The 12,645-nt window shown below is 42.3% G+C and overlaps 1 long non-coding RNA gene across 1 annotated transcript; it reads left to right on the top strand.

Annotated features, from left to right (window-relative positions):
* The first annotated feature begins 221 nt into the window (after positions 1–221).
* Positions 222–9,249, top strand: LOC120913041. The gene is made up of 3 exons (XR_005743476.1): positions 222–337; positions 5,494–5,584; positions 6,476–9,249. It is a non-coding gene; the product is annotated as an uncharacterized LOC120913041 (long non-coding RNA).
* The last annotated feature ends 3,396 nt before the right edge of the window (positions 9,250–12,645 follow it).

Genomic DNA, 12,645 nt, shown 5'->3' with positions numbered 1-12,645 from the left:
GCACTGCAAATTCTCAGGTACAGCTTTCTCTCCAGCAAGGAAAACATTGATCAGCACAACAAAGCAAACCTTCACTTTGTTTTGAGTTCAGGTCTAAGGTTCAATAAAGTTTGCAGGTTCAAGGTCCGACATCCCAATCCTGGCTTCACTACCGGGGGGGGGGGGCAGCAAGTTAATTTTATTCATCTGTATTGTTTTATTTTAGAATCACAAGTTTTCTTTTCTCTCTTTTTGGGTTTAGGATTTCATGCGCGCAGCTCTTGGCGGTGGTCTCTTCATCATCCTCTGCTTAATATGTCTAATCCGTGGTGGTGACGGAGCTGGGATAGCCGGATCGGTGAGTAGAAGACTACCGGGGGGGCTGAAAGGGAATTGCAGCGGTCATCTTATTGGCGTGTGTTTGATGCCGGCATTATTATTTTGGCCTAATGCCCACCTCCAGGCATACAAACCCCCCCCCCCCGCAGCTTTTCTCAACGGAGGTAGGGAAGTTACCCCCCTTGGGTTCCTTTCACAGCACCCCTGAGGAACCCAAGAAGCACTTCCCTACCTCCGTTGAGAGAAAAAAGTGCTTCTGGAAAATACCTTATTCTGGCCACTAGACGGAGCTGTGTCATGCTTATTTACTATGAGCCTCAGCTCCATCTAGTGGCCATAATGCGGTATTTTTCTGATGTATTGAATGTAATAAAAGCTGTGTGACATATTAAAGCTTCTAAGAGATTTTACTGATTTGGGTTTACAGCTACTTCCATTATTTCAAATGTTACTCATTATTAAAAAATAAAGAATTGTTTCTTGAAAATACCTCATTCTGGCCACTAGATGGAGTGTCCTACTTATTTACTATGCTCCTCCGCTCCATCTAGTGGCCAGAATGCAGTGCTGTATTCTCCTGACCTACTTTTTATTATTTTTCCCTACAACCTCGGACCTCTGTTGGCGCTGTCAACAGGAGACGGAGAATAAAATAAAGAAAAAAACTGCGCTAGTTCAAAAAAGAGAAGTGTCTAGCTGCTACATACAAACAAACAAAGCCAGCAAAAATAGTAAACAGAAAATGTAGCGCTAAATTTTCTGTTTACGACAGGAGACGGCGGGTACCATGCTCCATATCTTTTGGTCCTGCCCCCAAGATCCTACCCTTCTGGAGAGAGGTCCGCCAAATAGTACAAAGATTTACGGACCGGAGGGCTCCTGGAGGAACCGGCATACTTCCTGCTCCGTGCCACTGACGCACTCGCGCGTATATATGCAAAAAGTCGGCGGTCCGCCACCTGCTCGGCGCAGCCAAAGCTTGTATTCCACTAAGTTGGAAATCCCTGCCCCCGCCGACCATTGATCTATGGCTTAACAAAAAAATAGATGATATCAACCGCACGGAAGACCCAATTCTCGCTAGCCAAAACGGAGGGGAAACGTACGCCAAGACGCGGCAATTGTGGAACGCGTTTTAAGTGTTTCCGACGAAGGGCAAGCCCTCAGGAAAGGAGACCCGCTGCTTCAACCCTGAGACGTCCTCGGCTTTGTGCGGGGATATCTGAATGATGGGGGCAGCTAGAGGCATCACTCAGAGATCGCCGTCTTCAGCCGCCGATTCTGCGCACGATAAGAACGATCAAAGCGGCGGAACGTTCTTATAGGCAGCGAGAGGGGACCCCCTCCCGCCGCCATTCGGTGCTTCTCCCGGGCTCTCCCGTGCCATCGGGGGCCCGGAGAACGAATCGGTCGGCGCTGCTGGAAAGCATAGAGATGACTGGTGACCAGATAGTCACCAGTCATCTCTATAGAAATAAAGAAAAAAACAAAAGGTTGACGCTGCGCTAAATTAAATATTGAAATATAAATGTAAATGTAAATAGCTGCTAGCACTAAATTGTGTACAACAACTTGGTAACATAAAAAAGAAAAAAACAGTGCAGCGCTAGTGAGTGATATTGTGCTCATATAAATTAATAATAAACAAAAAAAGGCATTCTGGAATAAACTGAAAATTTAGCCAGAATAAGAAAAAACATAAAAATGCAGATGGATATATGAAGAAAAAGTCTTAAAAAGCCACGAAACAAAGTTCATATGACTCTATCCAGTGATTTTCCTTGTGAAAGAAAAGTGGATTGTGCAGACAATGTGAAAGACTCTTGATTGATGTGAGGTAAGCTGTCACCAATACACCCGTGAGGAAGGATAAGATTGCCTGCTTACCAGATGAAAAGACTGTTTTGCATCAGTCTAATAGGGCCTGTGGGAAGTCTGGTCTCCCAGTACCTTAGCCGTCAAGATAACCACGGTATAGCTCAGCATACAATCCGAAGAGTCATAAACAAAAAAAAAGAAGAAGGACCTCTCATAGCGTATAACGTTTGAAAATAGAAGAGGGTTTAATAAAAATTGCACTTACAATTAGGCAATATAAATACAGCATGGATAGCAAAGCGTCTCCGATCTCTTGTTCCGATGCTTCTCGCTACTCGGTCAGGAAAACACAGCCGGCGTTCAGGACGGAACGCGATGACGTCACGGCACCCTACGATCGTTTCGTCGCTAATGGACTTCAACGGGGGAGTAAGCCGGATGTTGACGTCAGCGCGCTAGGTGTTTAAATACCCACGGGTTCCATACTGGAAAACTCGGGGAGAGTCCTCATAGTGACTGAGGGCAAAATAATTGAGTAGCGAGAAATGGAAAAATATTCTAATCATGTTGTACATAACGTATCAGATTAAATAACGATATATATTAGTACAGAACGCGGGGGTGTTTAATAACTGGTAGCGGAGCATCGAATAATGAAAATAAGATCGGAGGTTAACAATATATGTAAAAAGATTGTGTCATAAATGTACATAATCGTAAAAATCAATCTATATTTAATTAGAAAAGATCTATATCATAAAAATCATCTATATTTAATTAGAGAAGATCTATAAATTAATTTAATTTTTAATAATGATTATGATAATTAAAATTGGAATAAAAAAATCAGTCATCTCTATGACCGTCGGAGGCCCGGGCGCGACGTTATGACGTCACACCCGGGTACCCGGAAGTAAACAAAGCCGCAATCGCGGGTGTCGGAATGTGATCGGTGATTTTTTTTATTTATTTTTTTATTTTTTTCCACTGATTTCATGCTTGTAAGCCTGGAGGAGAGATGTGAGGTCTTATTGACCCCTCCCCCCACATCTCTCCATAAAGAGGACCTGTCACACACCATTCCTATTACAAGGGATGTTTACATTCCTTGTAATAGGAATAAAAGTGATAAAAAATTGTAAAAAGTGTAAAAAAAAAAAAAAAAAGTAAAATAAAAATTCAAGTTACAGAGGAGGTCTAGTGCTAGAATTGTTGCACGCACTCGAACGCACGTGGCGACACCTCACACGTGTGGTTTGAACGACGTTTACATACGTGGGCGGGACTTGCGTGTGCGTTCGCTTCTGAGCGCGAGCTACTGGGGACAGGGGCGTTTTTTTATTTATTTATTTTTTACACTTTTTTTTTTTTTGTTGATCGCTTTTATTTCTATTACAAGGAATGTAAACTTCCCTTGTAATAGGAATGTGTGTGACAGGTCCTCTTTATGGAGAGAGGCGGGGTCAATAAGACATCCCCCTCCCCCCACATCTCTCCTCCAGGCTGGAAAGAATGAGATCGGGGGGAAAAGAAATTCACAGATCTCATTCTTACTAGCCGCAATTGCGGTTTGTTTACTTCCGGGTACCCGGGCGTGACGTCATCACATCGCGCCCGGGCCTCTGACGGTCATAGAGATGACTGGAGACCATCTGGTCACCAGTCTTCTCTATGCTGCACATCTGGCGGACAGCGATCATCTCTCCGGGCCCCCGATGGGACAGGAGAGACCGCAGAAGCACCGGATGGCGACGGGAGCGGGGGGGGGATACGTCCCCGCCCGCCGCCTATAAGAACGATCAAATAGCGGAACCGCCGCTATGATCGTTTTACGGTGCGCAGGATCGCCGCCGTAAGAAAACGATATCTGAGTGATGCCTCTAGGTGCCCCCATCGTTCAGATATCCCCGCACAAAGTACAGGACGTCATATGACATCCACCCGGGATAACAGATCCCCTTTTTGGACGTCGTATGACGGCGTGCGGTGTAAAGTGGTTAATAACCTAAAAAAAAAAAGAATGGGGAGTTGGTCCCGCTGGGCTACGGACCCCTGCTTAGTGATGGTTGGCCGTCCGGAGCAAAAAAAAAATGCCGGGGCTATGCGTTTCAAGGTGGTAACGCCCGCCCAGCCAACTTGACAAATCACCCAAATAAGCACAGCTTACTATGCTTCCGTTATAAATGAACACAGTGAGGGATTGGTACCGATCTCTCATTGTGTTAATTCAGGAAATTACATATTTACCAGACCCCACCACCCCCCACCCTCCATCCTGAAGGATCCTATTGTGTGCCGGCGGGAAGAAAAGGAGGGAATCTGGCCATCACTGCGGGGGTAGGGGGGGCACACAAGGGGGCTTGGGCAGCATGGGAAACATAAGGTGCGCAGTGAAGGGGGGTGGTTGTGGCGGGGGAGCAATTACTGTAGCCCAAGGGGGGGGGGGGTCTGGAGTCCTCCATGAGTACAACTACCCAGGGCCGCCATCAGAAATTATGGGGCCCCTTACACAGCTTCAGGCATGGGCCCCCTGGAGCAGAGAACCAGAGGGGGGGGGGGTGCTGCTGCCTGAAATTGAGAAGCGGGGGGGGGGCTGCCGCGAATTGAGAAGAAGAAATAAAGAAAAATATATATAAAAAAAGGGGGGTAGCCATCCGGGGCCCTGGGGACCTCTGGGCCCTTTAATAAAAAAAAAAAAATATATATATATATATAAAAAATAATAAATAAACATTTATAAAAAAATATACATAAAAGAAATAAAAAATTATATAAAAATAAAGATTTTATATATATATAAAAAAAAGGGGGGGTTGTCATCCGGGGGTCTGGGGATCTCCGGGCCCCTAAAAAAAAAATTGGCCCCTTGATAAAAAATAAAATGAAAATATATTAAAAAAATATAATTTTTTTTATAAAAAATAAATAAAAAAGGGGGGTTGCCATCGGGCCTCCGGGCCCCTGGAAACCTCCGGACCCCTAAAAAAAAAATTGTCCCTTTTTTTAATAAAAAATCAAATACAAATATATTTAAAGTATATATATTTTTTTATATAAAAAAATAGGGGGTTGCCATCGGGGCCCCTTACAGGTGTACTGCCTGTTCCCCCCCTGATGGCGGCCCTGCAACTTACCCATAGGACTCAATGGGGTCACGGCACTCATAGAGCCGTATGTATTGGAACCAGCTTGGGCCGTTCTGGAGCAAAGATTTCTCCGACATGCCTAAAATATTGGAGGGGGGAGGGGCATTTATGAAAGGACAACCACTAGAGGGAATAGAGACGAGATTAATGCTGTGCAGTAATGAAGCGTGTGTCGGGATGTGAAGACTAACCGCTCTCTCCTCTCTCTCAGGTGATCGGGCTGCTGACTGGTATCCTGTTCGCTTATGACGCTTTCCTCACGTTCCCTAAACTGAGGAGGACACACGCACCGGCCGCCACTGGTAAGCTGAGCGCCGTCATGTGTACCCGACGTACATGAATTCTAGCATTGCCGGCGCAATGGTTTTTACTTTGGGGGTGGGGGCTGAAAATCGTAGACTTGCTATACACTCTCTGCTCCATCTAGTGGCCGAATTGTAAATTGCCACACTAACTGAACATTTGGCTCCATCTAGTGGCCGAATTGTAAATTACCACACTAACGATACATTTGGCTCCATCTAGTGGCCGAATTGTAAATTGCCACACTAACGATACATTTGGCACCATCTAGTGGCCGAATTGTAAATTACCGCACTAACTGAACATTTGGCTCCATCTAGTGGCCAAAATAAATATACACATATACTATATTGTCAAAAGTATTGGGACACCTGAACTTTAATGGCATCCCAGTCTTGCCATGTTAATGCCGTTTTCAATTCCTTAGGATGTGATGTACGGGGGGAGGGGTTGTTAGCTGACGCCAACGCTTCAAAAAGCGCTATTAAAACTCATGGGTGTTGGCGCTATTTTTAGCGATAACGTGGTAAAAGTGCGCTAATAGCGCCAGGTTTTTTTTATCACGGTTTTGCAACGCCTCAGTGTGAAAGGGGCCCAACCCCCCTTCTGTCGAACAGTTTTTTTTTTTGTTTTTTTTTGCTTTGCTTTATTTATAATGCACAAGCGTGTTCAGAAACACGTTTTAATTATATTATACAGGTTTTGTTTAAAAATAAATAAATAAATGCCATTAGGGGAGGAGCCAGGGACGACGGAATATAAGCAGATTAAACTTCCGCGTTACTGGAGAAATAATGGAGGTACCCGGGGGGGCGGGGGAAATGAATTGTTTCGGACGTTCTGCCGCGACCGACCATCTAACCTCTACCTATTATTGTTTTGTTTTGCAGAGTCCCCCGATAATATTTAACTCCGTGCCCGACCAGCAGGAGGCGCCACCCCAACGTCTCAACACAAGCTACATGCCAACAACATGCCTTTCGCCCCACCCTGTGCAGCTGCCCCTCCCCCCCCCCCCTGGAGGAAGAGGACGCGGGCGGCATAGGGAGCGGCGTTGCGCCACAGTGGACGGGTGTCTGTGTGTGTGTACACGTAATACAGTACATGTGTTTCCTGAGGGCTCATTCACACCACACGGCGCGCAGTAATGTGCGCGTAACGAGCGGGCGCTGGTGTGACCGCCTTCCGATGTTAAACCCATTGGAGTGCCGCTCTCCTTTCTTTTTTTTTTTTTTCTTTTCTTTTCCAAACTTGTATGTATCCCTTATGTTGCGGTGCAGAACAGCGCTGCACAAAAATACAACGCGTCCTACGCATTTTTTTAATATATTTTTTTTGCAGCTCACACCAGTTCTTGGGTTGGGACAGTGTTATGCAGCTCTCCTGGTGTGAACGAGCCCTGGGGGGTGTATTTATATTAAAAAACAAACAGGCTATTTTCTGTCCAGGACGAATGTTGTTCCTTCTGACTCAAGTTCATGATCATTGAAATTTAGTAGCGTTATGGCCACTAGATGGCGCTAATGATCATTGACATTTAGTAGCGTAATGGCCTCTAGATGGCGCTATTTATCATAGAAATGTAGTAGCATAATGGCCTCTAGATGGCGCTATTTATCATAGAAATGTAGTAGCATAATGGCCACTAGATGGAGCTGATGATCATAGAAATTTAGTAGCGTTATGAGCTCTAGATGGCGCTAATGATCATAGAACTTAGCGCCATCTAGAGGCCATTGCACTACCTAATTTCTGTGATCATTAGCGCCATCTAGAGGCTACAACACTACTAAATTTCTATGATCATCAGCTCCATTATTATTATTACTACTTTGCCACTTAATTTCTATGATAATTAGCGCCATCTAGAGGCCATTACGCCAATTTCCTTTAATCATTGGTTCCATCTAGTGGCCATTATGTTACTAAATGTCTATGATCGTTAGCGCCATCTAGTGCCCATTACGCTACTTAATTTCAATGATAATTAGGTAGCGTAATGTCCTCTAAATGGCGCTAATGATCATTGAAATTAAGTAGCGTAATGGCCACTAGATGGCGCTAATTATCATAGAAATTAAGTAGCAAAATAATAATGATTTTGGCCACTAGATGGAATTGATGATCATCTCAATCTAGTAGCGTTATGGCCACTAGATTGAACCGATGATTATAGAAATGAGCATTATGGGCACTAGATGGCGCTAATTATCATAGAAATTAAGTAGCAAAATAATAATAATTTTGGCCACTAGATGGCGCTAATGATCATTGACATTAAGTAGCGTAATGGGCAATAGATGGAACTGATGATCATCCTAATTTAGTAGCGTAATGGCCACTAGATGGCACTATTTTTTTATAGAAATTTAGTAGCGTAATGGCTATGAAAAATAGCGCCGTCCAGTGGCCATTACGCTACTAAATTAGGATGATCATCAGTTCCATCTATTGCCCATTACGCTACTTAATTTCTATGATGATTAGTGCCATCTAGTGGCTATTATGCTACTAAATTTCTATGATCATTAGCCCCATCTAGTGGCCATAATGCTACTAAATTTTAGATGATCATCATTTCCATCTAGTGGCCAAAATTATTATTATTATTATTTTGCTACTTAATTTCTATGATAATTGGCGCCATCTAGTGGCCATTACGCTACCTAATTATCATTGAAATTAAGTAGCGTAATGGCCACTAGATGGCGCTAAGTATCATAGAAATTAATTGGCAAAGTAATAATAATAATAATTTTGGCCACTAGATGGAACTGATAATCGTCTAAATTTAGTAGCATTATAGCCTCTAGATGGCGCTAATGATCATAGCAATTAAGTAGCATTTTGGTCACTAGATGGAACCGTTGATCAAAGGAATTTAGTAGCGTAATGGCCTCTAGATGGCGCTAATGATCATAGAAATTTAGTAGCGTAATGGCCTCTAGATGGCGCTAATGATCATAGAAATTTAGTAGCGTTATGGCCACTAGATGGCGCTAATGATCATAGCAATTTTAGTAGCGCAATGGCCACTAGATGGGGCTATTTATCATAAAAATTTTGTAGTAATAATAATTTTGGCCACTAGATGGAAGTGATAATCATCTAAATTTAGTAGTGTTATGGCCTATAGATGGTGCTAATTATCATAGAAATTTTGTAGCGCAATTGCCTCTAAATGGCACTAATGATCATAACAATTTTGTAGCGTAATGGCCTCTAGATGGCGCTTCTATTATCATAGAAATTAAGTGGCAAAGTAATAATAATTTTGGCCACTAGATGGAACTGATAATCATCTAAATTTAGTAGTATTATGACCTCTAGATGGCGCTAATGATCATAGCAATTAAGTAGCATTTTGGTCACTAGATGGAACCGATGATCAAAGAAATTTAGTAGCGTAATGGCCTCTAGATGGCGCTAATGATCATAGAAATTTAGTATCGTAATGGCCACTAGATGGCGCTAATGATCATAGCAATTTTAGTAGCGCAATGGCCACTAGATGGGGCTATTTATCATAAAAATGTAGTAGTAATAATAATTTTGGCCACTAGATGGAAGTGATAATCATCTAAATTTAGTAGTGTTATGGCCTATAGATGGCGCTAATTATAGAAATTTTGTAGCGCAATTGCCTCTAAATGGCACTAATGATCATAACAATTTTGTAGCGTAATGGCCTCTAGATGGCGCTTCTATTATCATAGAAATTAAGTGGCAAAGTAATAATAATTTTGCCCACTAGATGGAACTGATAATCATCTAAATTTAGTAGTATTATGACCTCTAGATGGCGCTAATGATCATAGCAATTAAGTAGCATTTTGGTCACTAGATGGAACCGACGATCAAAGAAATTTAGTAGCGTAATGGCCTCTAGATGGCGCTAATGATCATAGCAATTTTAGTAGCGTTATGGCCACTAGATGTGGCGCTAATGATCATAGCAATTTTAGTAGCGCAATGGCCACTAGATGGGGCTATTTATCATAAAAATGTAGTAGTAGTAGTAATATAATTTGGCCACTAGATGGAACTGATAATCATCTAAATTTAGTTGTGTTATGGCCTATAGATGGTGCTAATTATCATAGAAATTATGTAGCGCAACTGCCTCTAGATGGCGCTAATGATCATAACAATTTTGTAGCGTAATGGCCTCTAGATGGCGCTAATTATCATAGAAATTTTGTAGCGCAATGGCCTCTAGATGGCGCTAATTATCATAGAAATTAAGTGGCAAAATAACAATAATTTTGGCCACTAGATGGAACTGATGGTCATAGAAATCTTGTAGCGTCGTGGCCACTAAATTGAGCTGATGGTCATTGAAATATAAAGGATATGTTCCCGCTCCTGCAGTGTGACGGCAGAACGGGCTGCAGGAGTTCCCCCGGCTGTCACTTTATGAAAAGGGCGTGGTTGTTAAGGACTCCGCCCACGCACAGCTGAATCATTCAGTCATTCATAGGGTTCTGTGAATGAATGAACTACAAGTACCGTCCGCCTTTGAGGATGTCGGCTTGTAGTTCTCCTTGTCACACTTTGACAATTGCGCGGTCATGTGACTCTGTACCCATCTGACATTTTATTTTTTTTTAATTTTTTTTACATTTTCCTTTTGCAAAATAAATGGGGGGGGGGGGGAAGCCAGAGATTTTGGGGGAATTTTTTTTTAGAATTTTGCAAATAAAAAATCTTTCTTCCTAAGTTTAGGCCGCAGTAGATTCCGCTACATTTGTTTGGTGAAAATCCCCAAAATCAGTGGATATTATTTGGTCTGTAGGAAAGTTCCACAAATTATGAGATAGATATCTGACAATCGATCGATCCTGATGTACCGACGGCCGATCTCATTTCTTGATGCCCGAAAATGGCAGGACGGTATAAATATCCCCCAAATGAGCCCTTTTTTGGAAAGTAGACAGTCCAAGGTATTTAGTAAGAGGCATGCTGAGTTTTTTTTTACCACCAAATAAATAAATATATATATTTTTTTTAACCATTTAAAAAAAATGTTTTACACACGGTCACCAGTGCAGTACAATGTCGGCATATAACTGGTGTGGTGGTGATCAGGGACACTGGTGACAGTATGTATAATAATAATATTTTTTAACCACTTAAGGACCGCCTAACGCCGATATACATCGGCAGAATGGCACGGCTGGGCACAAGCACGTACCTGTACGTGATTGTATAATGCCCAGCCATGGGTCGCGCGCCCGCGACCCGGTCCCAAGCTCCGTGGCCGCAGGACTCGCGGACCCGACCGCCGCTGGAGTCGAGCGATCGGTCCCCGGAGCTGAAGAACGGGGAGAGCTGTGTGTAAACACACCTTCCCCGTTCTTCACTGTGGCGCCATCATCGATCGTGTGTTCCCTGATATAGGGAAACACGATCAATGACGTCACACCTACAGCCACACCCCCCTACAGTTAGAAACACAGATGAGGTCACACATAACCCCTTCAGCGCCCCCTTGTGGTTAACTCCCAAACTGCAATTGTCATTTTCACAGTAATCAGTGCATTTTTATAGCACTTTTTGCTGTGAAAATGACAATGGTCCCAAAAATGTGTCAAAATTGTCCAAAGTGTCCACCATAATGTCGCAGTCACGAAAAAAATCGCTGATCGCCGCCATTAGTAGTTAAAAAATATTTTTTTATAAAAATGCCATAAAACTTTTTTTGTAAACGCTATAAATTTTGCGCAAACCAATCGATAAACGCTTATTGCGATTTTTTTTTTTTTTTTTTTTTTTTTACCAAAATATGTAGAAGAATACGTATCGGCCTAAACTGAGGAAAAACATTTTTTTTATATATGTTTTTTGGGGGATATTTATTATAGGAAAAAGGAAAAAATATTGCATTTTTTTCAAAATTGTCGCTCTATTTTTGTTTATAGCGCAAAAAATAAAAACCGCAGAGGTGATCAAATACCACCAAAAGAAAGCTCTATTTGTGGGGAAAAAAAGGACGCCAATTTTGTTTGGGAGCCACGTCGCACGACCGCGCAATTGTCAGTTAAAGCGACGCAGTACCGAATCGCAAAAAGGGGGTCCTTTTGCATTTTGGTCCGGGTCTTAAGTGGTTAAATATTTTTTTTTGGGGGGGGGGTTTAAAAAATAATAATTTTTTATACATTTTTTTTTTATCTTTTTATTTTAATAATTAATGTGAACATCAGCGCCATCTAGTGGCCACAACACTATTTCCTATGCTCATCAGCTCCATCTAGTGGCCATTACGCTACTCGTGTACTATGATCATTAGCTTTATCTAGTGGCAATAATGGAATTGTATACACTGAACATCAGCGCCATCTAGTGGCCATAACGCTACTTCAGTACTATGGTCATCAGCTATTTTCCTGATTCACTTTGTGTGTGTGAATGAAGAACGTTCGATCTGGAGAGGAAATTGCCCTAATAACATTTGTTTGTACACGCAGTCTCACAGGGTGAATAGCTTTTGTTTTTTTTGTTTTTATTTTTATTTTTTATATATAAATACACCCATAAAAGTAGAGCAGGTGAAGGTTTTCATGTCTATTGGATGAATGACGAGTTTTGTGTGTTTAACTACCATGTGTCCACCATGGGATGACGTTTTACTTTTAAAATGAGCTTCTTCTTTTTTTTAATACAGTTATAACAATATAATTATAATAATAATAAACATACTGAAATAATACTGTTGAGTTCTGTGAAAATTGGGCAGGGGGGACCTCAAACTGATTGGTGGTGAGACTTTTTGAACTTAATTAATTTACATTTTTTATTTGAGTTATCTTGCGAAAGTAGCAATGACATCATCACTGTGCTGTACATTACCTGTGCAGAGTAGAAGGATGGACCCAGCAGGCTCCACCCACTACTGGCTGCCTGCAGAGAACTACAGGAGGGGGCGGAGACCAGACCAGGCTCTGTTGCTTCCTCTCTTTGTGTAGGGTGACTGGTCTTGTCTCCGCCCCCTCCTGTAGTTTTCTGTAGTGGGTGGGGCCTGCTGGGTCCCTCCCACAGCTCTGCTCTCTCTCTCCTTGTG

The sequence above is a fragment of the Rana temporaria genome, chromosome 9 (genome assembly GCF_905171775.1).
Source record: "Rana temporaria chromosome 9, aRanTem1.1, whole genome shotgun sequence".
In the NCBI taxonomy this organism is placed as follows: domain Eukaryota; kingdom Metazoa; phylum Chordata; class Amphibia; order Anura; family Ranidae; genus Rana; species Rana temporaria.
The sequence above is the reverse complement of the archived record's forward strand: the minus strand, read 5'-3'. Positions and strand labels throughout refer to the sequence as shown.